The 24,719-nt window shown below is 39.2% G+C and overlaps 1 long non-coding RNA gene across 3 annotated transcripts in view; it reads left to right on the top strand.

The window, feature by feature from the left end:
- Nucleotides 1–10,174, top strand: part of LOC146437961 (uncharacterized) — a 43,403-nt gene extending 33,229 nt beyond the window's left edge. For 2 of the 3 annotated variants that reach the window (XR_014851609.1, XR_014851611.1), the window contains 3 exons: nucleotides 193–607; nucleotides 4,392–4,558; nucleotides 6,419–10,174. This is a non-coding gene — a long non-coding RNA (uncharacterized LOC146437961). The remainder of the gene's footprint in view (nucleotides 1–192; nucleotides 608–4,391; nucleotides 4,559–6,418) is intronic. The other variant, XR_014851610.1, reaches the window with a different exon arrangement.
- The last annotated feature ends 14,545 nt before the right edge of the window (nucleotides 10,175–24,719 follow it).

The following is a 24,719-nucleotide window of genomic DNA, read 5'->3' as shown; positions in this document are numbered from 1 at the left end:
ATGTTTGAAGGGCAATTCAGTAAAGCAAGCCTATTATAGCCAGACATGCTCTGCAGTGATTTACATTTCCACTGGAGAAAGCCTGTGAACTGCAAAAGGTTGAAGATCATGGCTGCTGTAGGCGTAAGTTGCCTTAGGACAAGGGTCTGCCAGGCTTTGACGTGTAACTCTGACTTTTTGTCTCCACTTCAGGCTGCCCACCTGAGAGCCATACAGAATGGAGCTCCAACGTTTTGAAAACTTGTTCCTGTGGTTCTCACCAGCTCACATGTCTTCCTGTTCAGGGCATTCCTGGGATTAATGTTCCCTTCCTCACTGCGCTACTCCACACCCCCTCCTCAAGATTTACTGAGCTGTTAACTCACTCACTGCCCATCTGTGGTGAAAAGTTCCTTCAATGACAGCAGGAAATGTCAGCAAAAATAGGCTGAAAGCACTGCAAATGGCTCAAGATTATTTATATTATTCTCAACAGCTCAGGCTGCAGTTAGATACCTTTACAATTTTTTTCCTAGTATTTATTTGGCCTTCTGTTTTGTGAACATTCCAATGCTGTCCAGCTGCCCTTTCATCTCAGCATCCTTGGAAGATCCAATATACAGGAAGGGTAATACATCTTGCTGGGAAATATTCTATATGGACAGAAGACATATGAAAGAAGGGGACAAACATCTGAGACCAAATGTTTGTCCTTTTGGTAAAGGCACTAGATTAAGTTTGTCTGAAAACTTTCCAGATTTTGCAAGACAGTTTTCATTTGAAATACTGGTTTTGTTTGTTTTGGTTTGGTTTTTTTTGTAAAGTAATGCAAAATTATTTGTACTTCATAACATTATTTTGGAGATGAATTGTAATTTTGGGAGGTTTTGTGTATGTTTCACAGTATACTTACACTGGTTGTCCAAGAAAATAAGTATTTCACCCAAATGTAATATGTTTCCTGGAAGCTATAGTTCTATGTTCCCCATCTATTTTTCCTGATCCAGATATCTCCATAAGATCAATTTTTCTGTGCCTGTCTTTGATGCAAATGTCCTGTTACTATGACTGGAATTCTGCCTGCAAAAGTCAACAGCAAATGACACTCAAGCCATCTTGGTTCATCAGATGACATGTGGCAGCTTTCTGAAATGACTGCTTCAATTTTCAAACTAATTGGGGGTTCAAACTGTCACTGGAAAGAAGAAATTTCTGGAGAAGAAATCATTATTTTTTCCAAATGGTTTTAGTGGCATGAAAGCTGTTCAAGTCATTTGGATTGTGACAGCTATAATTCTTAGAGAACCCATTAACTCTCATTGTGAGATACCACCCCCCCCTCTTTTTATTTCTTTTCCTCCTTTCGGAAGATGTCCATAACAGTTTGTGGCAGTCTGGCTGAACCAGACTTATCTCCAAGGGAGAGTGTTAGCAGGCATTTTTCAAAAGCTTTTTTTTTTCCTGAGAATGTGACCTTTAACACAGGCTCCTCATTAACTGCAGTCATTTAACACAAAATGTCAGTAGCAGGGTATTTTTTCCAGTTACCATAGCAATATCATAGGATATCAGATGGTGTCAATAAACAAAAAAACCACTGAAACATTATAATTTTTGAGCCGCCTCTATTAAGAGAGTTTAGTTTATCTAAGATCAGGTGGTGATGAGTTCAGCTTGTATTTTTGTACCTTCATTTGACATTTGGTTGGTTTGTGCATGTGTGGCCCTTATATTGCTTGCCTACACATCCTCCTACTCCCCCCGAGGACTGCTGTGCTAAAGTTGGTTTGTAAAATCTCATCCCTCCCCCTGCCTTTTGGCCACCTGCAATCTCTGCAGTTCTCCTGCCCGAAGGCAGGGACTGTCATGGTGAAGGGTATACATTTAATAAACCTTTTGTTTCCCTCTGCCGCTTAGCATTTTACAACTTCTTTTAACGTGATGAAGAATTAGCTGTCTCTGCATTCCTCCAGACCTCATATCTCATCAGGCCTCCAGGATTCTTGACCCTTATCATGACTACACTTCTCTAATTTGGTGTCTATTTTGGTGCAACACCACAGACTCTTCCTTCTGGCACAAAAAAGAAAAAAGGTAAAAATACTTGTGTAGTTGTCCATATAGTTTTCTCCTTCCAGCCCCAGTGAATTACCATCTGGAAGAAGTTATACCAATGGAAGAGGGTTATACCTTTTTTCTTGAGAGGGTTTGAGACAACACATCTTCAGCATAGGCTGTCTGACAGTGTCAGTTCCTGTATTGGAAAAGCTGTGCAAATATTTACAGAAGTGACCTCTCTTGTTTTATGAATATTTTCCTTGCCCATTTACTGCATCTCACAATACTTACGGTCTCATGGAAACAAAACTAATTAAACAACACTCACAAAACCCAGTGTAAATCTCACATTTCAATGCAGACTTGCAGTGCATGGATACAAAACCACAGGCAGAATTTAGACTACTACAAAGAAACAGGGAGATTTCATTTTAATCCTCTGATGTGCATGATGCTTGGAAAAAAATGTCACTAGATAACTAAAACTTATACGTGAGTTCTTTATAGACACTAGATGTTCTTTAGAAGAAAGTGTTTTCCTCCCACCATCATAAGGCAATACCATGCTCAGAAATCCTAATTAGTGATGGGCCATGAGGCAATCTCAGTATAATTTTGTGTCCACCTACTCCCAGATATCAACTTGCTCAGTTGCAAAATCGTGATGCTGAGATCATTTCTACAGACTTTTCAACAGTAGTGCAAAACATTAGAATAACTGTGTACAGCTGCACCTTACTGGCCATGTTTCTACCATTTTCCTACGTGATACTCTTCATTTTCTGTATTCTAGATGTCACATTTTCAGCTCATGGGAAAGGTAAAGATGCTTTTTCCATTACTATGCATGTGCCTCTTGAATATATGGGACAGTATCACCTCTGAGATACTTTATTTACCAGGTTTTGTTTTCTTACAATCAAAAATTTTAGATTAAGAGCTTCAAAAAGTCCCTTGAATGACTACCTGAATGGGAAAGTTTTGTCCATTTACAAAAATGAAGTGTTTTAGTTTTGTATTCTAGAAGCTTGTCTCATTGTGCACCAACACAAAGAGGAATGAACTTAAAGTGTGCTTATTCATGTGTGCATAACTGTAATACAATGGGGCACAGCACCCAGAAATTGGAAGGAAATTCTCACACCACAGGTGGAAAGAAATCCTAATAGTTATTGCTATTAAGACTTGGGGTTAGAAATTTAAAAAAAGCCCATTTTCCAGGTTAGTCTCTAGATCCTCCATGTGCATTTCTTGCCTGTAGGTGTGTATATACATATAAACTAGCATCAAAAACAAGCAAATTGCCATACAGATAAAATGTAGTCAAAACACTCTGTTACTGTATAATTTGATCCAGAGAAAAATATTGAATTCAATTCAAGTGGTCACAAGTTGTTTGTGTTTCTGGAGACAAGTACAACATTATGATTTTGGAAAGCCTCACTACTGAAAAACAGAATAAAGTCATAGTCTCAACTCAGGCTGGAAAAAATAATAAACAAATTGTTCTTTCCACAGACAGACTAGAATTTTTAGTCTGCTCATGTGTAAGCAAATTTGCAAAAGTTACATCCTTTTTTTTTATTTTTGATATCTGCTTAACTGAAGAAGAAATAAGTTGCACTTGAGATTTTAGATAGAGTCGTAGAGTCATCCAGGGCAGGACTGCAAACTGAGCTTTAATTGTAGTTGACTGACTTAAATGAGACTGTCATTTATTGAATGAAGTAATTTGGAATCAGTGTCACACAAAATGCTTGAACAACTTGCCAGTATCAGCAATGAGTGCAAAGTTTTTTGTCAGGATTAGTTTTTCCAAGAGCAGTTAGTGTTTGGGAAGGATGGCCTTTTCTTGGCACATAGAAAGACTTGTAGCAGCATTCATTAAACAATGCATTGATGGTAATTTTGTGGGTTTGTGGTATTTAGGTTTTGAAGAAATACAAGTAATTCCTTTTAAAAAAAAATAAAAATCTGCTCCTTAATTGCACTGTTTGTTACATTTCTAGTTCACTGAATATGTCCTTTTCATAAAGAGCAAAGAGAACTACAATTCACCTTCTCTAAAACATTCATGGGCAACAACCACTTTTTATGCTTCTACCTCTCTTCTCTTGTTACTTTAGTTCTTCCATGTGAAAGAGTCCCCATATGACCTTCTTTGCTGGTCCTCCAGCTGATTTAATCCCTCTTTTCAGAACCTCTTCCATCTCTCTCTTATTTCCTTTTCTTTTTTCTTCATCCCAGTACATAATCAGAATTGAATGGTGTTCCCTCTGAGAATAACATCTTCATATTATCTCAATGCATTAAATAATTTCACTATAATTTTCTGTACTGTTTCTGTTTCACAGTCTTGGGATATAGAGTGAGAATATCTTTTGAAAAATATGCCCTCACTGTGTTTATTCCTTCTGGTTCCTTCTCCCTGCAAGAGTCCTTTATTGAACTGTTCTGCCAGTTCATCCCACCTCCACCTAATTTTGCCAGCTGCTTCTAAAATTCCTCACAACTTTTTCTGGTGACTAATCTGAATATACTGCTCCCATCTGTTTCTGTGATATTACATGACTATGATAAGCAATAACATTTCTATAGAGTCTTTTGGTGTTAATTTTCCTCTTGGAAGAGGTGATCTAATGCTACTGTATGACATGACAGCTGATGTGTGGCCACAGGAGCTATGGCCAGCAAGTTGAGGGAGGTCATTCTCCCTCTCTCACTCTGCCATTGTGATATCCCACCTGGAGTATTGTGTCTGGCTTGGGAGCCTCCAGCATGAGAAAGACATGGTCATGTTAGAGCAGAAGAGGCCATGGGATGATGAGAAGGCTGGAGAACATCTCCTGCAAAGACAGGCTGAGAGAGTTGGGGTTGTTCAGCACGGAGAAGAGAAGGCTCTGGGTACCTCTTTGTGGTTTCCCAGCAGTGCAGGGGGAACTTATGAACAAGAAGTTGGACCTAGATGGTATTAAAGGTCCCTTCCAACCAAAACCGTTCCATGATTCTATGATGGGGAGAGAGAAGACTGGGAGAAGTTGCTCAATCTTTCAAAAAAAAAGGGAAAGCCTAAAAGTCTTCTAAGAAATTGCTACATATAGTAAGTTTAAGATGAAGGAAAGGGAACAGCTTTTTCTGCACAACATATAGTTAACCTGTAGAAGCCCTTAAAGAACAGCCTAAGAATAAATTGGTTCAGAGAGATGTAGGTGTCCAGTGTCCATGAGCATGATGACCTGAGTCTTTGTCAAAACAACATAAGCTGGTTTTAGGTGATGGGGTTGCACAGGTGAGGAAGGATCATGCTGTACTTATCTTAAAGACACCACACTGGGCTGGACTAATCTTTGATTTAAACATTTGGAGCTACTCCTAAGTTTTCTTATACTGAATACAGACATTTAAATTATTTTTCTGTACATTGGTCACTGTCTTTAAAATGGAGGAATGACGTTGCAAAAATTCCCTTAAAATCTTGCAGTCAAGGTGTGAGCACAAAGGCAGTGTAGACAGCTACCCACTGCTGTATAAAAGAAACAAACACACAAAATAAAAGAGCCACAAGAATTAGACATATAAGATGACATCTCCTGCCTTATCCATAATGTTGTAGAAAATCCTCTGAGCCACAAAGATGCCACCAAATTTTTAGCTTTACAGATTGCTCAGGATGTGCCACCTCTCCTTGGATCTGATTCTGATTCAGGATCTAAACATGATTCTGACTCCAGAGGATATTTGCATTGATATGAAGATAAGAGAAAAAATCTTTACATGATGCAGGACTTTTTGCTTTGCTATAAGAATTGTACCTTCAGATATGAACATTCACTGAAGCAGAAAGGCTGTATAGAGGTTGCATACAGGAAGTGCTGGAAGTGCTTTCATACATTCTGCAAGCCTATAGGCAATATCCAACTGACTGTATCACTTTATGCCTAGGAAAGTTTTAGCACATGCACATCTCTTCCTATCTTTTTTCCCCAAAGAAATCAATTTAGATGAATGCTGAAATGAATAATTTCATTGGGGAAATCATTGTAACTGCTAGAAATTAATCTAGGTAGACCTATAATTTAATTCTTAGAGTGACAGTGAATCTAGTTACATTATTTAATGTAAACTAATAGTTTATTGTAACCATAGGGATAGAATGGGATAACAATGAATATCATTCAAGTAGCTATTACTGTCTGTGTGCCTAAATCAATGGAACCTATTCTTTTCTAAAGCTATAAAATTACAAAATACCAGAGGTATGAGGCAGAGAGGAGTTAGGGATTGTAGGTGCAAAATGTGGGAAGGAACACAAGGGGTGCCCTCTACCCAATAAACATATTCAACAGAAAGTTAAATTATTATTTTCTATTTTCTTTCTTAGACATCCTTTTATTGGTGAAGCTAATAAAGGAGGCATCAGGCATTTGAGTGTATTTCCCATCAGCAGATGTCTGAAACTTAGCTATGGAGCCTGAATACATGAGGTGGGACCCCTGCTCTAATAGCTCATCTCCCTGCTCCAATTCATGTCATATTTAGAATTAAATGACGATTTTTTATTTTTCTTGCTACATGAGCATGATCAGCATACACACCATGACTTTGCTATAATTGCCATACATTGCTATAATTGCTGCACTGCTCTGTATTGTACAACTAAATAAAATTATTTTTCTATGTTATCATGAAGAGCCAGTTTTTATGGGCAGGTTCTTTGTCTCCTGATTTTTTAGCTAACAGCTGTCCAGGTGCTCTGCTGTGGTATATGTGAAAGTATTATGGGTTAAAGGTGAATTTTAGGAGCTAGAAATGTGCCAACTGAGAACTCTAGGCTCTGGTAGAGACATCACTGTGAGGACCAGGCAAACAACTTTTTAGCCCAGGAGAATATGGTTTATTGCTAGAAGCTGTAAGTTTGAAAGGAGGTGCCTACCCTGCCTAAAGCCACTATACACTGACACACAATGTAATTCTTAAGCAAACAAACAAAAGAAAGCTCTGCTAGAAGTAGTTATAGGTGCTGTCAAATGCTAATGACTGCTGTACCTAATAGGGCACTTTGTTCTGAATACTTCTGTATCTACTTCGACTTTGAGTCCAGGCATCTCTAAATTGAGTTATTTTCTTAATATTTATTAAGCTGGAATGTGATAATTCATCGTTGTACAGTTGTGAAGAAACAGGCTGAGTGATTTACTGAAGATCAGAGTAGGCTGATGGCAGGCAGAAAGGGCAAAGATTTAAACCCACATCTCAAACTTAAGGCCACAGCTTAAGTCATACAGATTTTTCTTATTTTGTATTAAGAGATATGGCTTCCCTCCCTCCATTCAGGACAGTCTGAATTTTAGTTCATATTTAAAATTAAGCTTGACCTTTCACATTACACTGGAAAAACATGAATCCTCCTCAATTTACAGCTTATCTTGTCAGGGTGGAATGAACTTCTTTTAGAATTTACATGGAAGCCATTAATTAGTGTAGGACTGAAAATTAATTTTAAGTTACGCCTTTTAAGAAATTTAACATCTGTACTACTATTTTTTTTTTGTCCTAAAGGTTCTTAGTTCTCTTAGAGAGTAACCAAACCTCTTCAAGCTCTACCATCATTAAAAAATAATTCAAAGTGTGTGGAAGTTATACTTGAGGAGGAAATTAGTTAGCAATTAAGTGAAATTATTGATGCTAATTTCTTGACTGTGTAATGATGGGTTTTAGGAAATACATAATGTCCCAGTAATGTTTTATTTTTTATCCTTAAGTTAGTCTCAGCCTTAAAACTATCTTAGCTTTATTTGTGTGGTAATTGGCACTCAGTGGGGAATTTGGAGTGCATCATCCAGTTGGATTTGCTCCAGGTCCTCTTCTCCCAGAAATGATCATACTTATTTTGGGGGTTGGAGTAAAGGTGAACTCATCAGAATAATACTTCCTCCTGCCTTTTCTTCCCCTAAGCAGCTCTGGGGTGCAAAGCCTCAGGTTACACTAGAAGGAAACAGGGGCTGGATTTATTTCAAATGCCTTACCAACAAAATATTCTGCTTCCTTGTAAGCACAAACTTTCCCTTCCTGCCCAAAAGACTGGCTTCAACTGGATCAAGAGGAGGTGGCCTCTAAGAGAAATTTGAAATTTGGGTTTTTTTCAATTTCACATACGTGAAATGCTCCAGTGTGATGGCTCACCTCCCTGCTGAAGGCAAATAAAATCCAAGGCCCACATTGTTCTCAGCACAGACAATGTTTCACAAGACCCACATCACCTTGCAGCAATGCTGTGTGTCACAAAATGACAAATACAGCTGCTCTGACTGTGAGCTGCATTATCCTTAGTGCAGTGGAGTACTTAAGGAGCCACTCTGTGAAGCACCTTTAACAGATCGTGTTGCCTGTGTGCTCTCTCTGCATATTTGGAATGATAGAGCACTGAAAATGCAGATAATTTGTATCTTTAACCCAAAATGCTGTGCCAGTGAAAATAACACATTTGGGAACTTTATAGTAGAGCTTAACCTTTCTCTGTGAGAACACAGCTTTACGTTTTTTGAAGATGTTAAGTTTGGTTCAAGGCTCTAAGTGCAAGAGCTGGGCTAGTAACTGATGCATGTAGAAAACATTCATGTTGTAAATCTTTCAGTGACAATAATGAGGGACAGTAGTTTGCACTCATCATGAGGCCTCCCTAGGAAGGTCTCAGGGATCCTCCACAATCAATAATTAAGTCTAGTAGCAGCCTCTGTGCTGCTTAAGAATTTTACTAGCTTGGAGAGAAAGAAATTGAGATAAAGACAGCTTTTTTCCCAAACTCCTCCTTCTCCATCCCATCTCTCCTGTCATTTTGTAAGTACTCTAGAGAAGGGCATATTGTCAGAAGGCACTATGGATAATAATTTGAAAGAGTGGCATTCTCTGATAGGACAGAGAATTGGTCTTATTTGACCAGATGGAGATTTGTTTGTATGAGCTGATGTGCCAGACTTTGTATTGGAGAATGGTGCTTCTCATGCTATACTGGTTCTGGTTGGAATATAGCTAATTTTCTTCCTAATAGCTCATAAAATAGTGTGGATTGGATTTAGAATGAGAATAATGTTGATAACACACTGAAGTTTTTCATTCCTGCTAAGCTGTGTTTCTAGACAACTTCCACATACCAAACTCCTTCTGTCTTGAAAGTTTGTTATGTCTGTAGACCTCAGTAGACCTCAAACTAACCCTATCTTCATTACTAGGGAAGAAAAAGATGAAAAAATACTGAAACATGGACTAGAGTTTTCTGAAAATGAGTTGTTTGGAACTTGTTCTCAGCCCCACTGACACCATAGGAAGTTCTGGCACTGAACTTTCTAGGGTCATTCATTCTCTGTCTCTGGAGACAGAGTGGGTGCCCAGCCCTATTTAATCCAGATTTATCTGATCTGGCACAGTCTAGCACAGCATATTGCCATCTATCCATTGCCAAAGGGAATTTCCATTCTACATAGAATAGAGAAGCAAATTTTATTTTTCACTTGAGATTTATTAGACAGAAATATCTTACTCCAAAACCAGTTCAGGTCCCCTCTCAACTCTGACTTTGCTTGTTATTATCAATCCTCTTGATATTTTCCAACTCTCAGGTTACCTGCCCCCATTGAACTGTAATTAATTTAGAAGAAAAATGGTATTTAAAACTTTTAGTAATTTTAAAATAGCTTTTTTCAGCTCCATTAAAAAACATAAAGCTTATAGGGGATTTGATAAACAACAATCCATCGAGGCCAGCCAAACACTCTGCTTGACTCAAGAGTGTCAGTGTGGTTTTCATGGGTCACCTCCCAGGTCCAACAAGTCTAATATTTTGGCATGGCCAGTCATTAATGTTTCATTGTAGCCTCTAAAAGCTGTGAAAGGGCTTCTCTGCTGATTTGTGAGACTTTAATGCCTTGCATGTTTGGGGTTTTTTCCCTAACACTTGACCTCACTTTCACCATTTTTTTTCCTTTCTTGTTCACATTCTACATAGCAATAGCAGCTCAGGGAGTTGCTGCCATCCTTGTTTCGCTGGTGGAAACTTTGAAATGCAGTTATAAAAAAGAGAGCAACAGCACTGTGAATAGGCACAAAGACTCCCCCATAACTTTCGTTCCCATTTAATCCAATAGCCAATATTTTATCCCAATAGCCCGATAAAATGTGCAGAGGCATTTAAAAAGATTACAAAAATTAAACGTCTCATAAAAAGGTACCTAATTGACATGGGAGAATTTATCAATAAATGTTTTGGTAACTAATAGCATTTAGAAGCTCTAAGACACTAATATCTCAGAACACCTGATTTAATTCATTTGCACCCCTGATGCTGATTTGAACAAATAATTTTAATTTTTAAATGGACACAAATTTAGGAATAAGAAAAGTAAAGAAAGCATCAACATAATCATAAGAAATAATGTTGCCTTCTAATTTTAGTCTTGAACAGGAAGCAAGGGAAAGAAGTCATTACAGGTATCAGGACAGGGAGTAAAGGTGATGCTCAGACCTCTCACCTGTGATGTCAAAACTAAGAGGAAAATTAAGACAGTAAATAGCAAGTTATCTATGGCTGTGCTTTCAATGAGTGAGGAGGGGGAGCAAGAAATAAGGTACCTGTGAAATATTAATTCCCCTGCTGTTGAGTGGGTGGAGATGAGACACCCCTCTTACCTGGGCAGGGTTGTCAGCTTTTGCTACTCTACCCAATGCATTTTTAGCAGAAGGTGATGCTGGCTTTTGTGTTCTCTTGACCTGAATGATTGTGTTGCCATTCCAGAGAAAACTGTATGGAAAGAATGACTTTGATTTCTTTTAATTTAGTAAACCTGTGAGTTTTTAAAAGGAGTCTGGTCACCCAGGTCATCTGTTGAACATAAGTAGTAAAGGAAGGAAGCAAGTGATGAGAGAAAGAGAGAAGAAACAGGAGGAAAAATAAAGGTAAGAGGAATAAAAAGAGAAGGTGGAGGATGGCTATCTGACAGTGCTTTTAGGAGCTTGGAAGACAGGGTTTTCTGAAGAAGAGCAGTGGGAGTTTCCCATTTTGGTACCTCTTTCTTTTTCATTGATACTATGAATAAAAAGATGCTGAAAGTCTGTGCAAAAACAAGCTGCAGCAAGAGAAAAATGGAGTATGGTGGTCTAGGTATGGATTTCTACTGTCCTGAGAGATTGCTGCAGGCCCTTCAATGGGGAATTATATACCAAATTTAAAAGCTTTGAGGCTGTGGTCAAGATCTGCTGCCCAGACAGCTCATCCAACCCTAGGCTCAGTACACAAGGAGTTCTGAATGTGCCAGAGGGTAAAGAAACACAGCACAGTGGTACTGTGTGCCCTTCATCTCCCTGGGATCTCTTGGAGTGAAGGCTTACCAACATCAGCAGCCAGAAGGGTTTAAATCCATTTGAAATAAACCTGAAAACTTTCCCCTGAGATGCTTAGGTATTCTTCCCAAGGAAAAAACAGCTTTTTGGCAAGAAGCTCAAGGTTCTTCTTTATGCTTCTGGAAAGAATGATCCCTTTCTTGGGAGAGAGGGAGAGAAATGCTGAATGAAAACATGTTTTATGGCCAAAACAAAAGAAATTTTTCTAAGCTTGTAGCTGTCTTTGGCCAGAAAGGCTTTTATGGGTGTTTACTTTCTTGGCATCTGGTAAATACACTGAACAGCTTTATGAGAAATTAAATTCTAAATGTCTACAGATTTAATATTTCTGCTGCTGCTATCAAACTGTGATTTCAGGTCAACTTAATGGAAACTTGATGTGATAAGGGTTTTTTACTTGAGAAAGGGTATTATTGTGTTGTTTGTTGGGCTTTCTTTTTAGACTGCTGACAGCCAGGAAAATAACATTGAGTGAATTTAAATTAAGAGGAAATATACTTGCACAGGGAATAAGACGGGGGGAAGAAAGTATTGGGGAAAAATAGAGTTAATAACTGGATCTATATTAGTGTTTGTGATTGAAGTCTAAAGTTATACTTCCCAGCTCTAAAAAAAATAAAAGAAAAGAAAAAAAATAAGGAAAGATTGGCAATAAAGCAATGACAGAGCAAAGAAGCAAGATAAACACAATGAGGTACAAGTACAATTTTTTTAGAGTAGACTGCCGATTTAGATAATTTACAGGCATCTAGGCATTGTGGCTATCAACACAAATATCTTAATTGCTTTCCCACAGGTCTTACACACTAGAGCTTCTTCTTTATCTACTCTTTCTTGGAGGCATCTTGTTGAACCTTTCCTAACCAATTTTCTTTCTACCAGTTTGGAATTTTTTTCACTTTTAAAAGTTACTCAGCTTTCTATAATTGCTTGATCCAGTTATTTTTTGTTCTTCATTCAGTTGTTACTGGCAGGGGAGTAGCTTATGTGTGTGTGGTCCATTCATTAGTCTGAATAAATGAGAATGAATTTTCTACAGGTAATATGTTTGCAATTATTATTTTCTCTGCTTGAAGTTGTGAATAGATCACAGAAAAAATCAGCACGTTGATCATGAAACCTTATTTCTTCCACTAAATAAAGAGCTGAGCAGAGAAAAATTTGTTATTTGTAACAAATTCCCATAGAGGAGAAATAACAGTCCAGTGGAAAAGTGCACACATGAAATGTGACTGTCACCCATTCTGTTTCCTTAAATGTTCTTTGGATTTTGGGCCTTGACTGCTGTGTGCTGTGCTTGTCTGAAAAATCCAACTACTCTACTGAAATGAATGAATATGGAAAGATTTCAAAAAGATGTTGGAAGTTTTGTTCTGTTTCTGTTTTCTCTTTGTGTAACTGCAGTGAAATGCTGAAATTTGTGTGTTCAGTAATGCTGGATCAAGAAGATGTAAATTATTTGTTAATTTTGTATACACCTGTGAAGAATGTGTGGTTTAAACTTGAAAAAAAATGTACTAGACAAAATCCTCTTTTCTCATTCATTGCATTTTTTGTGAGAAAAAAAATCAAGAACATGAACATAGAGCAATAAAATTTGCTTCACCCTTGAAAAACAGAAGAAATTAACCAAAAATTTTAGTAGAAACATTGCTCCCTGTCTCTACACTAATAGAAACATTTGTTAAGAACAAAGCTTTCTGTCTTAGTCCAACATGATGGAAAAAGGATAATTAAACTGTTGAGAAATGTCACAGCATTGCTGCCTGTGTATTAGCACAGGCAGGGAAACACAAGGAGCTTGTAAAGGGTTCTTGCATATAAATGTTGAATCAGAAAATGTGTCCTTACAGCAAAACCATCAGAAAAGGCAGAGGCAGGGGCTGCCTGGGATAATAGTATTTCTGTTCTGTGAACAAGAGCCTCAGTGCTTGTTAAGAGACAGAGATGGCAGATGTTAGAATATTGAAAATGGTGTTTTGGCAATGACAGAGTTAGGTTTCCTGCTGGTCAGTACTAACCTAGAAAGGACAGTTCTGCTTCAGCATTTCAAATGAGCTGCATTGCTAATGCTGCCACCCTCTCCTCTTTGAATCAGACTTTCTGACTATTCTCTCTCACATGAATACTCCCATGTCCAACCTTGTCTCATGAAGACTGAGTAAACAGAATTTGTGTCAAAATGTCAATTTTGCTCAGTATTTTCTGCTTTCATATTTGTCTGTTACTCATTCTTGATACTTTTTGTTGATTTGCATTTCTTATTTTCTGTTTAAAAATGAAAACAAAATCTGTTAATTGATGAAAATTAAAAAAACAAAAAAGGAGGAGAATGTGATTTTTAAGTGGACCTAATGGGTTTTTTTAATGATTAAGAAGACCATAATAGAAAGCCTGATCTTCTTGCCAACAATTTAACTGCAGGTACAGAACTGTGTTTGCAGAGGAGTGGTGTTGTGTAGTGCAGTGGGGTAGTTCTTATCCAAGGGGATGACATAACAGCAAAAGAGTGCTTCCCTCAAATGGTGTGTTGTCATAAAACTCAGTGCTATCTGTACAAACAGCAGTTCTTAATAAAAAGTAATGGATGTATAAAGTATTTAAAATGCATTTTGATTCTGAAATGAGTAATGAAAAAATGTATGGGAAGGCAAATTCAGCTTCACAACAGTTCTATAACATGAAATGGAATTAATTTAGTGGCACATAAAGTCAGGTCGCCAGGACAGGAAGTGAAGAACATCATGTTCATCTGAAGCTTAGGTTCCCAGCTGTGGTTCCCAGGATTCCCAGGATGCCTTGGGTAGTGCTTTTGGCACAAGTCAGGTCTCTTAACCTTTGCAGCTTTATTTTAGCCAGCTGGATGCAAATCCTTTTTTTGGTGTCCTTAACCTGGAGGGCTTGAACTTGGTACCACAGACCTCCCTTTCTTCCCATGAAAGCTGAGCAACTTAGGAGTGTGGAGTACAAGCCCAGAGAATCGAGATCTGATCTAGGAGTTTCCACATGAAGATAGGCTTATGCGGGACCCAGAAATACCCAGTAGGATGGAGCAAAATTGGCACCTCTGCTCTGGAAATAAGATCTTAAAGAGTCATATTTACTGCATGAGCAAAGTATCAGAAAAATAAGATTGCTGGCAATTCAGTTGTTATCTAAATTACTGAATAGCAAACTTCCAGACTTGTAATGCTTCACTCAGCTTGCTTTTAGACTGAATTTTTGCTTCCTTCTTTGAAACATCTCATAGTCATATTAAAAGACTGTTTAATTTTTTCAAGGACTAATGTTTCTGAGCTGAAGTATTTTTGAACCATTTTACAGTAAAGAGAACTTTTAAATCCCAAACCATGGCAGAGACCAGATGTGCTCCCTTGAGAAATATTTTTGCCAAATTCTAAACAGACAAACCAATCCCTCAAAACCCAGGAGTTTCCAGAGTTGAATGACTGTCTTTTCTCTTGTCTCACTAAAAGAAGCCCTGTGGTTTCTGGGGGTATCCCACCTTTGTGGGGTTACCCTGTACTTGGCACATCCAGTCCTGCAAAACATTTTCCTACTTTCCTAAGACCACTTAGAGGTGTAGCACACATGTCCTCAAATGCACTCAGCTAATGTACCATTAGCCACTGGCATAACTACTGAGCAGTTAGTGAAGTGCTCTGAGAATATTATACCCCACAATATTTATTTGCTCTGCCAAGGCTTTTGCGGATTCAGTTTGTGCCTTTAAAGCCACTCAGCAAAGGGAAAAAATCACCCCCTGTTACATGAAGAACTTTTTCAGTCTCAGAGAGCAGAAGGGATTCTGGATCTCAAGGGACTCGTTCTGTCAAACACACACACCACCATTACCATTTTGATATCACTACTATGGTGCTGATTACAGTTTTTAAGCAACTCTGGTTGTTTTAGCATCTGTGACAGGGAATTTAATTGGTGCAGCAGTGCTGTGTTAAGCAGCTGAAGTGTCCACAAGGGACTGCCTGGCTCCCAGCTCTCTGTGAAGACAGGAGGAGATCCTTAACAGCTTGTCCACAGTAGCTGATGATCTTATCCCTTATGTTCATGTTTTGCCAAGGCTTATTGCTGTGGGCAAACATCATGTTTCAGCTTCAGCTGTGCCATGTGAACAGGGTACTTCCTACTCGTGTCTGAAGGAAAGCTTGTGAAAGGTTTAGCTAAGGACTAAAGCAGAGGCCAGAAAATATAGTGTTGGAAATATAGCAGTCACACCACAAAAATGCACTCATGCAGTTCAAATAGTTTGGCTCTGAAAGCACAGCTGTAATGTCAGATCAGGTCCCACCAGCTGAGTGTGGTGCTACTGCATGACCCAGCAAGATCCTGTGCTTATTCTGAAGGCCTTGTGTCAGGAATAAGGCTGTGATTCCAAATCCACTGTTGGCTGCATAGTTCAGACATTATTTTAAATGCAAAATAAGTACAGAAATAAAAAAAAAAAGGAAAAGAAAAATAAAGGAGTCTTTCAGGTCAGCTGTAAAATGTTTCTGTTTAGATTAATTCCATTCTTATTTTTCTGAAACCATTCAAAGGGGATTTTTCCAGCCATGAAAATGTTTTGTTTTAGATCAGCTGGTTTTTTTCACATCCTTGGCTTTACCAGATCGTCAGATCTTGAGGGCATTACCCTGTGAGAACACCTAAATGGAAAAGGTGAGCTCATACACACAATAGAAAGCTTAAGGCCAATTCCAAGGTAAATAACAGTTGCTGACAATTTCCCATTAATACTCTTTTTCCCACAGGGGTTTTATGTGAATTTTCTCTAGCTGTGTAATCAAGTAAAACCTGCAGTCCTGGGCATCTGGTTAGCAAGACTGTCTCTTTTGCACATCATACAGACAAGTAAATTTTGCAGTAAAGTTCATGTTCCAGCATTACACTATCCCTTATGAAAGTATGTGCAATGTGCCTCTTAAACACTTGCTGTTCAGTTGATGAGTTCAAGATAAATTACAGCTTTCTGTGTCTTATAATTTCTCTTTAAATTTTGTTTCCACAAAAAATAAGAAGGCTGAATAATCTTTTCAGAGCCCTAGCTCAACTTCCATTGCACTTCTTTCTAACCAAGCATTTTAACAAATACTATAATCAAGAAAATAGAGGTGGTTTGCAGAGTGCAGGCTCTTATATTATCCCATCTCCTTTATGGATAATAAATGCTGACAGGGCCTACAGGCTGTTAGACCCCCAGCTATTTCTCTGCCCTGCCTTCTTAAGTGCTGTTGGAGCTGATTGCATACCCTTTCCTGACAGGAGAAGAGTTCTCCTCTCCAGAAAAGCGTGAACCATACAAAGGAAAGAGTGTCTCCTGATGTTGCTCTTCATTGCATCTTTACTGTTTTACTGCAGTAATACACAGTGAAGCAAAGAATTCAGATGAGAACCTTCTTCAGACTGAGAAATCAATGTTGCAAAGAACAAATTTTCAGATTATTTTCTCTCATCAAAGAGAAAATTTTGTGCTCTGCATTTTTTTTTCAGAAATATGATGCTCAGAGCCCATTCGTCTTATGTTTGAATTTCCAGATAAAGAGGCAATTTGGAAAGCTATTATGTTTAATTATGATTCTGAATAACTTGACAACCTGAACCTCTAAAACCACGAAATAAAGCAAGATCCTGGGGGAATTTTTTTCCCTTTTAATTTTTTTTTTCTAATTCAAGATGGCCTCTTTTCTCAGCAATCTCAGCATTTGTGATGGTCTGACTTTTCGTCTCTCTCTCCTCCATCTAGTAATTTTCTTCATGCCATAATTATTCTTGTGTGGAACTACTACTTTAATATGTGATGAGCACAGAAGCTTCAGTAGTAATCACCAAGACCTGAAATGTTTCACCACAAATCATTCCTGCTCTTTCTGCCAGCAATGAAGCCATGCAGTCCTATTGCTTGTCTTGCTGAAGCAAAAATACTGCACTTTACAGGATGCTGCTCAGCTCACCCTGGCTCAGGAGTGGAACAACATGACTTCAATCAAGGAACTCTCCATACCATCCTGCAGCAGAAGACAAAATTCTTGTAGGTCCAGCTGTGTGTCTGAAACCTAATCACCACACTCTGGGGTCTTTGGCAGGTTGGCTTGTGGGCTTAATGTGCTGTGGTCTCTCTTCCCTCATGGCCTGTCTTGTCCTCCTGCCTGCGACTACTCTGGGGAGACCTTTTCACTCTCTACCATTCCCTGAAAGAAGGTTGTAGCCAGGTGGGTGTCAGTCTTTTCTCCCAGGCATGTTCCTCCAGGACAAGAGGATATGGCCTCAAGCTGCACCAGTGGAGGTTCAGGTTAGACACCCGGAAAAATTTCTTCACAGAAGACATTGTCAAGCGTTGGAAGGGCTACCTAGGGAAGTGGTGGATTCTAGAATTGTTCAAGAAACAACTCAATGAGGCTCTTAGTGCTGTGGTTTAGTTGATATGGTGGTGTTTGGTCAAATGTTGGACTCAATGGTCTTGGAGATCTTTTCCAGCCTTAATGATTCCATGGTTCTGTGATACTTGCCTTTGTGCCATGCTTCCCTTCCTGCCATGACCAGGGCAGGATCAATGGGTAGGCAGATTTGCCTATCTCTCCCTGTGTTGGTTCTTCCCACCTCTATCTGAAGGATCTGGTGCTGGCTGCCCCTAAAAAGAAGGGTCTGAGCTATACAAATGCAGCCTGACATGCCCTGTGTTCACAGACAACATTGTTTGTTAATGAACAAAGCTGGATCTGCTGTTTGTTCACTTTTCACAATTTATCATTTGGGGATGAATTTTTCATGGAGAATAAAAGAATCTGAAAACACCTGAGGCATTTAGACAGGCTCAAAGCTCCAAAGAACCCTTTTTACTTAGATGTTCTCTTCACTGAATTAAATAGAGTGATAGGGATAACAGATATTAATTCATACCACAGGGTGTGCGTGCCAGGTTGCCTCCAGGAATGTGGGGAAAAACACAAAATTCAGTTAAATCTGAACTCACTTGTGTAGAGGCAATCCCTATACCAGAATCCCGAAGATAACAAATAAAAAGTGAAAGGAAAGACCTGATGGTAGTTTTTTGCTGTGTACATCCAGCGTGTTTGAGGGTGCTGTGATGGGAGCGCCATAAAACTTTAGAAAGAAAATTCATCTTTTTCTGACTTTTTGTTAGGCTTTAGCACTGTTTACACCCCTCTGAATCAGGTGCCTGCTGTATAGGCTGGGTACATGCTCGTGCCAGTGCTCTTTCTGGAAAGAGGGGTGATACTTCTCCTGAAGGATGAGCTAGTGCCCAGACAAGGTGGTCTTGTATTCTGGAGAAGGATGACTGCTTTTCCTTGCAGGCACAGTGTACTAATCCTACTGGTATTCCTCTGCCCCCAAATCCTCTCTTCTATTTCATTGTGATTTATCCTAAGTTGTCTTTGTCCCCATGTCAGGCACTCAAGGAAAAGGTTTGCAGCCCAGGTTGCACCCTGAATGTGATATGAACAGAATTTGGCAAAGTCATCATCACATCAAAAGTCATCCTTCAAACCGGCTTTGTCCTCAGTTTCTTTTGTATTCTGGAAGCTCAGGCCAAAATCACTGAGGTTCCAAAGTGCTTTAAGGATTCCTGGGTTTAAGCTACATTGGTTTTGAAACAGTGTAGGATCCAAATCCTTGTGGAGTTTCAGCCTGATATTAGGTTAGAGGGTTTTCTTTGAGTTTTGCTGTTGCAAGAGGGTTTGGGATCTGTTTGAAGAACATTTGTAGCCCAGGCCATATCAAGATGCTTTATTGTATGTGTACTGTGAGACCAAATATCAACACTTCTGTACCAGGAAGAAAAAAGATGATTTTTACTGCATGAAATTGCTTCCAGCAGTAAGATACTGGAGACGCAGATATAAGAAGTGTTGTATTTCGGATGTGACTGCATGAGGAAAAGGGTAAGCAAGAATATAAAGGCACACAAGTTTAGGACTAGGACAGCTGACACAAGTTGAAAAAAGGAATATTCCATATCATATATAAAACCAAGAAAATGATGATGGCATCCCTTCCTTCAGATATGTTGTCAGCACCTCTCTGCTTGGTATTGTCAACAAACTCTCTCAGGGTGCACAAAAGAATGTGAAAATCAAAATGTTATGTCAACATTGTTTTAAGTGCAACTTTTTTGAGTTGTAATAGAATTTCATCCCAAGGATGCAGAAAAACCAACAGTCAAATAAGTTAAACCAGTGGCACATAATCATTCACACAAAAATGGGAACCCAAGTGCTGATTCTACTTAAGCATGACTCTTTTTTGGAGAAATTGGGAGATCTGGATATTGTAAAAGGAGAGCAGGAAGGCTGTGAAAAGAGCTATGCGTGGAGAGACAAACAGCTTAAGAAAAACATGCCTGTTTGCAAAAGCATTTGGTTCAGCTTAAGCTCATCTGCAGAAGAATCTTGGCTCACTACAGAGTTATGAGAAAGTGTGAAGAAAAAAGACTGAGTGATCCTGGGACAAACAGAATGCACATCTCCCCTTTTCAGGAAGGACTGTCTTTCTCCTTCTCTCATATACTAGCTAGGTGATAATTAAAATACATCTATGCAGAAGAAAACTTCTATCTCCCTGAATAAGTGAAGCCTTGAAGTCCTGGGAATTTTTGGAAGTATTAAAGAACCTTAATGTGACACAAAGCAATTTTTAACTTGTCAGTGTCTATGGAAGGACAAAAGCTCAAGCACTTATTTTGGATTTCCCCAAAATTAATATAGTCTCGCAGTTATTCAGAACTCTCAAAAGGATGAGAACCAAAGGTCAGGATGATCAAAAGTTCAGAGTGTCCTGAAGAGAAGAATAGGAGGGATGCTACAAGTATGTTTTAGGGATGGTGGCTTATTGGCACTGATGATGATGGTAGGGGATGGCTTAGCTGGCACACAGAGTGTTTTGTCCTGTGACAAAAGCTTGTGGGGCCAGCCTCAGCTGAGAGCCACATAACAGCTGTCACTCTGCATGTCTGGATGACTTGCTTTCTCAAGACTGAATGAAACAGCCCTTGGCCTGTGCTCCCATTTCTAAGCAGCAGGAATATTTATGTGGCAGCTTTCAGACTCCTCTCCTGCAGCAGGGACAGCCTGTAGGCAGGCTCACCATCATGGGGGAGTGCTCCTCATCCCATCAGCAGCTCCTGCACCAGAGGGGGACCAGCTCCCTGCTCACAACACTGCACTGAGGCAAGGTGAAATGCAAGTCTGTCAATCTTGCCACTCATGGTAACTGCTCTGCATGTTTGCTCCTGCCAGGGTATTGCAGCAGCAGGGGTTCCTAAGCCAGACATTAACTCAGGGTTTCAGGTGGATGACCTGCAGGTCATAACCTAGATGTGTGTGTTTTTCAGAAATATCTTTTGTACACTCATGTTTGATAGCCTGGCAGACTGTCTTTTATTACTACAAAGTGCTTTTATTGTGTTTTGTTTCAGCTGTACTGTCACACTAGGAAGTTTTTCTCACCTGGCTCAGGAGAGACAGGAACTCTGTTAGAAACAGTCTGTGACAAACATGTAAATAACCTGATCCAGACTTGGATGTAAATTCTCATTTCTCCAAAAGGCAATCTTCTTTCAAACTGGGGCTTTTGCTCTGTCCTTGAAAGAGACAGGAGCTAGTTGCAGAATGCAGATCTGTAGGAAAGTTTTCAACACCCTGCTGTGTGATGGCCTATACCTTGGATTTAATTTCAGGTCACTTTCTAGCACTGGGCATTTAATTTCTCATCTGTCCTATGAGTCCTACTTTACTTTACAATTGTTGATGCCTCTGAAAGCTCCTGCCAACAGTTTGCCATCTGTTTTAAACTAAAACCATTTAGTTTCTCTTGATGTGAGACAAAACCATCTGATACGAAAATATGAACAGTAGGTGGCCAGCTTATCACTTTTTAATGTACATGAAAACTCACAAACAGTATGCAGGGGCTTTGGTAATGTTCACCATCCACAGACCCTTCCAGAGAGCCTCATTTAAAGCTAAGTGCAGCTATATCCTAGATGTGCAAGATTTTGACTCCTCTTCAGCCCAAGAGATTGTTCTTTCATCATCACCACTGTTCATTTAAAATATGCGTGAAACTGTTAGAGAACTTTGTTTTCTTGTTCAAAAGGATTCTAACTTTTCTTAATTTGTGAGTTTTTCAAACGTTTGTGCTTGTGCTCCTAGATATTCCTTAAGTGCCCCTGGTGTGAGAGGAGAGGGAAATGACTGCTCATTATGTCTCTTATGAGAGAAATGAGGACTGTCAGGTGAAAATAGCAAGAGATGAATTAAAAACAAGAGGCAGTTCTTGTGTGTGGCACTCCTGGACAAAGCTTGGCTGCAAATACTTTAGGGGATTCAAGTGGAGACAGAAAAAGTTAATGAAGAGAACCACACTGTGAGGCTTTCTTAGACATAAAACCAATATCCGTCTCAGGAAGCTGCAGGCTGGGAAGTGCCTGACAGAAAAGTTGATGCATGTTTGACTTCTGATTTTCCTCCCTAGAATATCTCTTTTGGCCACTCTCAGGATCCAGAGGTCTTTGGTCAGCACTAGAACAAACTAGAGACAGAGGGTAAGATGTTGGAGACATGGACTGTGGCATACCTTTGCTATCATCAGGGGGAAGAAAATTATCCTTCTGATGAACTGACAGTGACTGTGTGAAAAAGAAATCCTCTCCAAGCCTTCTTAGGCTGAAAGCAGCTTTGGCTTTCATTACTTCAGGCCATTTTCTCAAATTATGGATCTAAAATGGAGGCAGCAGTGAATTACTTTATATCAAAAATACACATTTCAGTTGAGATGAATCAACATGAAGCAACAGAGAAATCAATAATGATGCATCATAAGAGCCAAAATCTGTAGGAATGCTGTTTTCTGATGGTGCTGGTTTTTAGCTGAAAGAGTGACTCAACCATTTGAACCACTCCAGCACGGGGGAAAAGACCTCAAAGCAGGTCCCAAATGAATTAATTTTGCTGTACCTCTTATATAGGGTTTCCTGCTGGTACAGGTGGGATAAGAGGCAGGAGCAAAGCAGAATGGGAGGAAGGCATTAATGGATGGATGAGGGTAAGTTAGGAAGCAGTGGCAGGAGCTGGGATGGAAGATAAGGAAACAAGGGGAGCAACTGCCTAAAACTTTACAGAGAAACAGAAAGGTCTCCAGAAACCATGCTGGTTCAGAAAAAGAATGTGTCCTGGAAAAGGAGCTGTATAAATGAAGAGGCAGATGAGTCTGTAGTGGTTGCATTGTGCTCAAATGGAAAGGCCACAGTTTGCAGGCCCTGGTCACTTAGGAACCAGGTCAGACCTGTGGTTCAGCAAGATACTGCCCTCTATGTGTCTACTGCACTTTTTAAAGTGGTCTAATGACTTAAGGGAATATTTTTCAAAAGCTCTTAGAGGGGGATTTAGGAGCACACAGCTCAGTTCCTCTGAAAGACTCTTGTGCTCCCAAATTAAGCTCTCTTGAAATCTCCCTAGTAACCATTATTTATAATACAGCCCAATTCTAACAGTTGCATCTTAATTTTTCCCTTTCATTTATGAAATATTAGTGATCATTTTAGCTGCTTGAAAGATAAAGGACAATGGTACAAATTGTATTTCTTCCAACTTGCATTTTTATAATTAGTTCCCAGCCGGCCTTTTACATCGTTCCTGAAATGTAACTGAACCAGTGATAGAGAGAAGGAAACAAAGGAAAATCAAAGCTGTGTTTGATCAGTATTGGAGTATGTATCAATCCTAAACCAAATGCTTTTGGCAGCTTCCAAAAAAAGGAATACAAAGAAAGAAATTGTATAACTGGGGAGTCATCTGCAGGTCATTGTTAACAATAATTAACAGAACAAAACAAGGGATTCTCAGGGGTATATGCATCTTCCAAAGATAAGGTAATGGTGTTGTACACTCTAAGTGGTTACATTAATTGATGCCTTCATCACAGCACTTCAGGTAAAGCACTGACAAATCAGTGCTGCCACTGGCACTTTGGAGAAAGAGGAGCAATTGGTGCCATTTCTGGGACCATTCCCAGTGTGGAGACCCTGCGCAAATGTGATGTGCATAAAAAGTTTTCCAATCCAACCCAAAGCACTGGGGGAAAAAGAAAGCCTGTGCAGGACAGGGAACTTGCCTTGTTTTATTGGAGCTTCCACACACAAAAACTGAGAACCAAAGTGGGCCAGATGACAGTGTGACTGTATCCACATGTTTTTAGTTTCAGAAGAGTATATAGACTCTAAAAGAAGAGACGAGCCTTTCCCAAAGGAGCCTGGGTGATGTTAGAGGTCAGGATTGGAGATGCTTTAACTTAAAACTTTGAATACCATCCCACTAGCTTTAAAACAAAGAGAAACTTTTTTTGCACACTAAGGGAAACTTTGTTTTAAAGGGAAACTTTGCTTTAAAATAGAGAGAAACTTTTTACTGGTTTTCTATGCAGAAAACACCAGATTTTAGTGGTCTGCAAACCACATGTCCTTCAGTCTGGTTACCCCAGTTCATTCCAAATGAAGATCAGGTCTAGTACGACCCTATAAATTCCCTGTACAGAGTCTCACATATTAAATCGTGTATGTGGGAATGCAGTTAGACTGATTCAATGTAAATATGGTCCATAAAATGCATATTGATAACCTCACTTCAATGTGAGCCAGATTCTCCTCTCTATATTTAAATTGAAAGAGCCAGTTCTGCAGTACCTTTTAATCCACTCTCCTACAGTAGATGCAAAAGTACTTTGTTCTGATGATTGCAGTGTGAAAGACTCTTTATCCAGTAGGCTTTATATGTAATCTTCCCAGATGGCCACTCTGTTAGAAAAGTGGAATAAAGTAGGAGCCCACTCAGGATGTGAAGTCCAGCTATTTTCCAGCTAGATTTTCAAAGGCACAGGCTGATCCCAAGATCACCCACCTTTGTCTTGACACGTTTTGTGCTGCACCTCTAAAGCTTGTCATTCACAGCTGCCATGACTGACCTCACTGTACATTCAGTATGGAAACAGCTTCCTGGAAAACACAAGGAGTGAAAAAACCACCCTGATTTTCTCATCATAAGCACATTTCAAATGAACAGTATTACTGAGGGGATATTATGTAAACTTCTCTCTTAAACTCATCAAAATATTCCTCCCTTTCCAATATTAAGATCATACTGAAGACTTTATTTAAATTGTTTTAAACATTAGGAAAAAGAAAAGGATGAAAACACAAAGTATACAGCCATAAGCCTTGGCTGTGCTTTCTTGTTTCACATGCATTTATGACACAAGAT

The sequence above is a fragment of the Lichenostomus cassidix genome, chromosome 4 (genome assembly GCF_008360975.1).
Source record: "Lichenostomus cassidix isolate B80296 chromosome 4, HeHo_3.0, whole genome shotgun sequence".
Classification (NCBI taxonomy): Eukaryota; Metazoa; Chordata; class Aves; order Passeriformes; family Meliphagidae; genus Lichenostomus; species Lichenostomus cassidix.
Note: the sequence above shows the minus strand (reverse complement) of the source record. Positions and strands in the feature narration are given on the sequence as shown.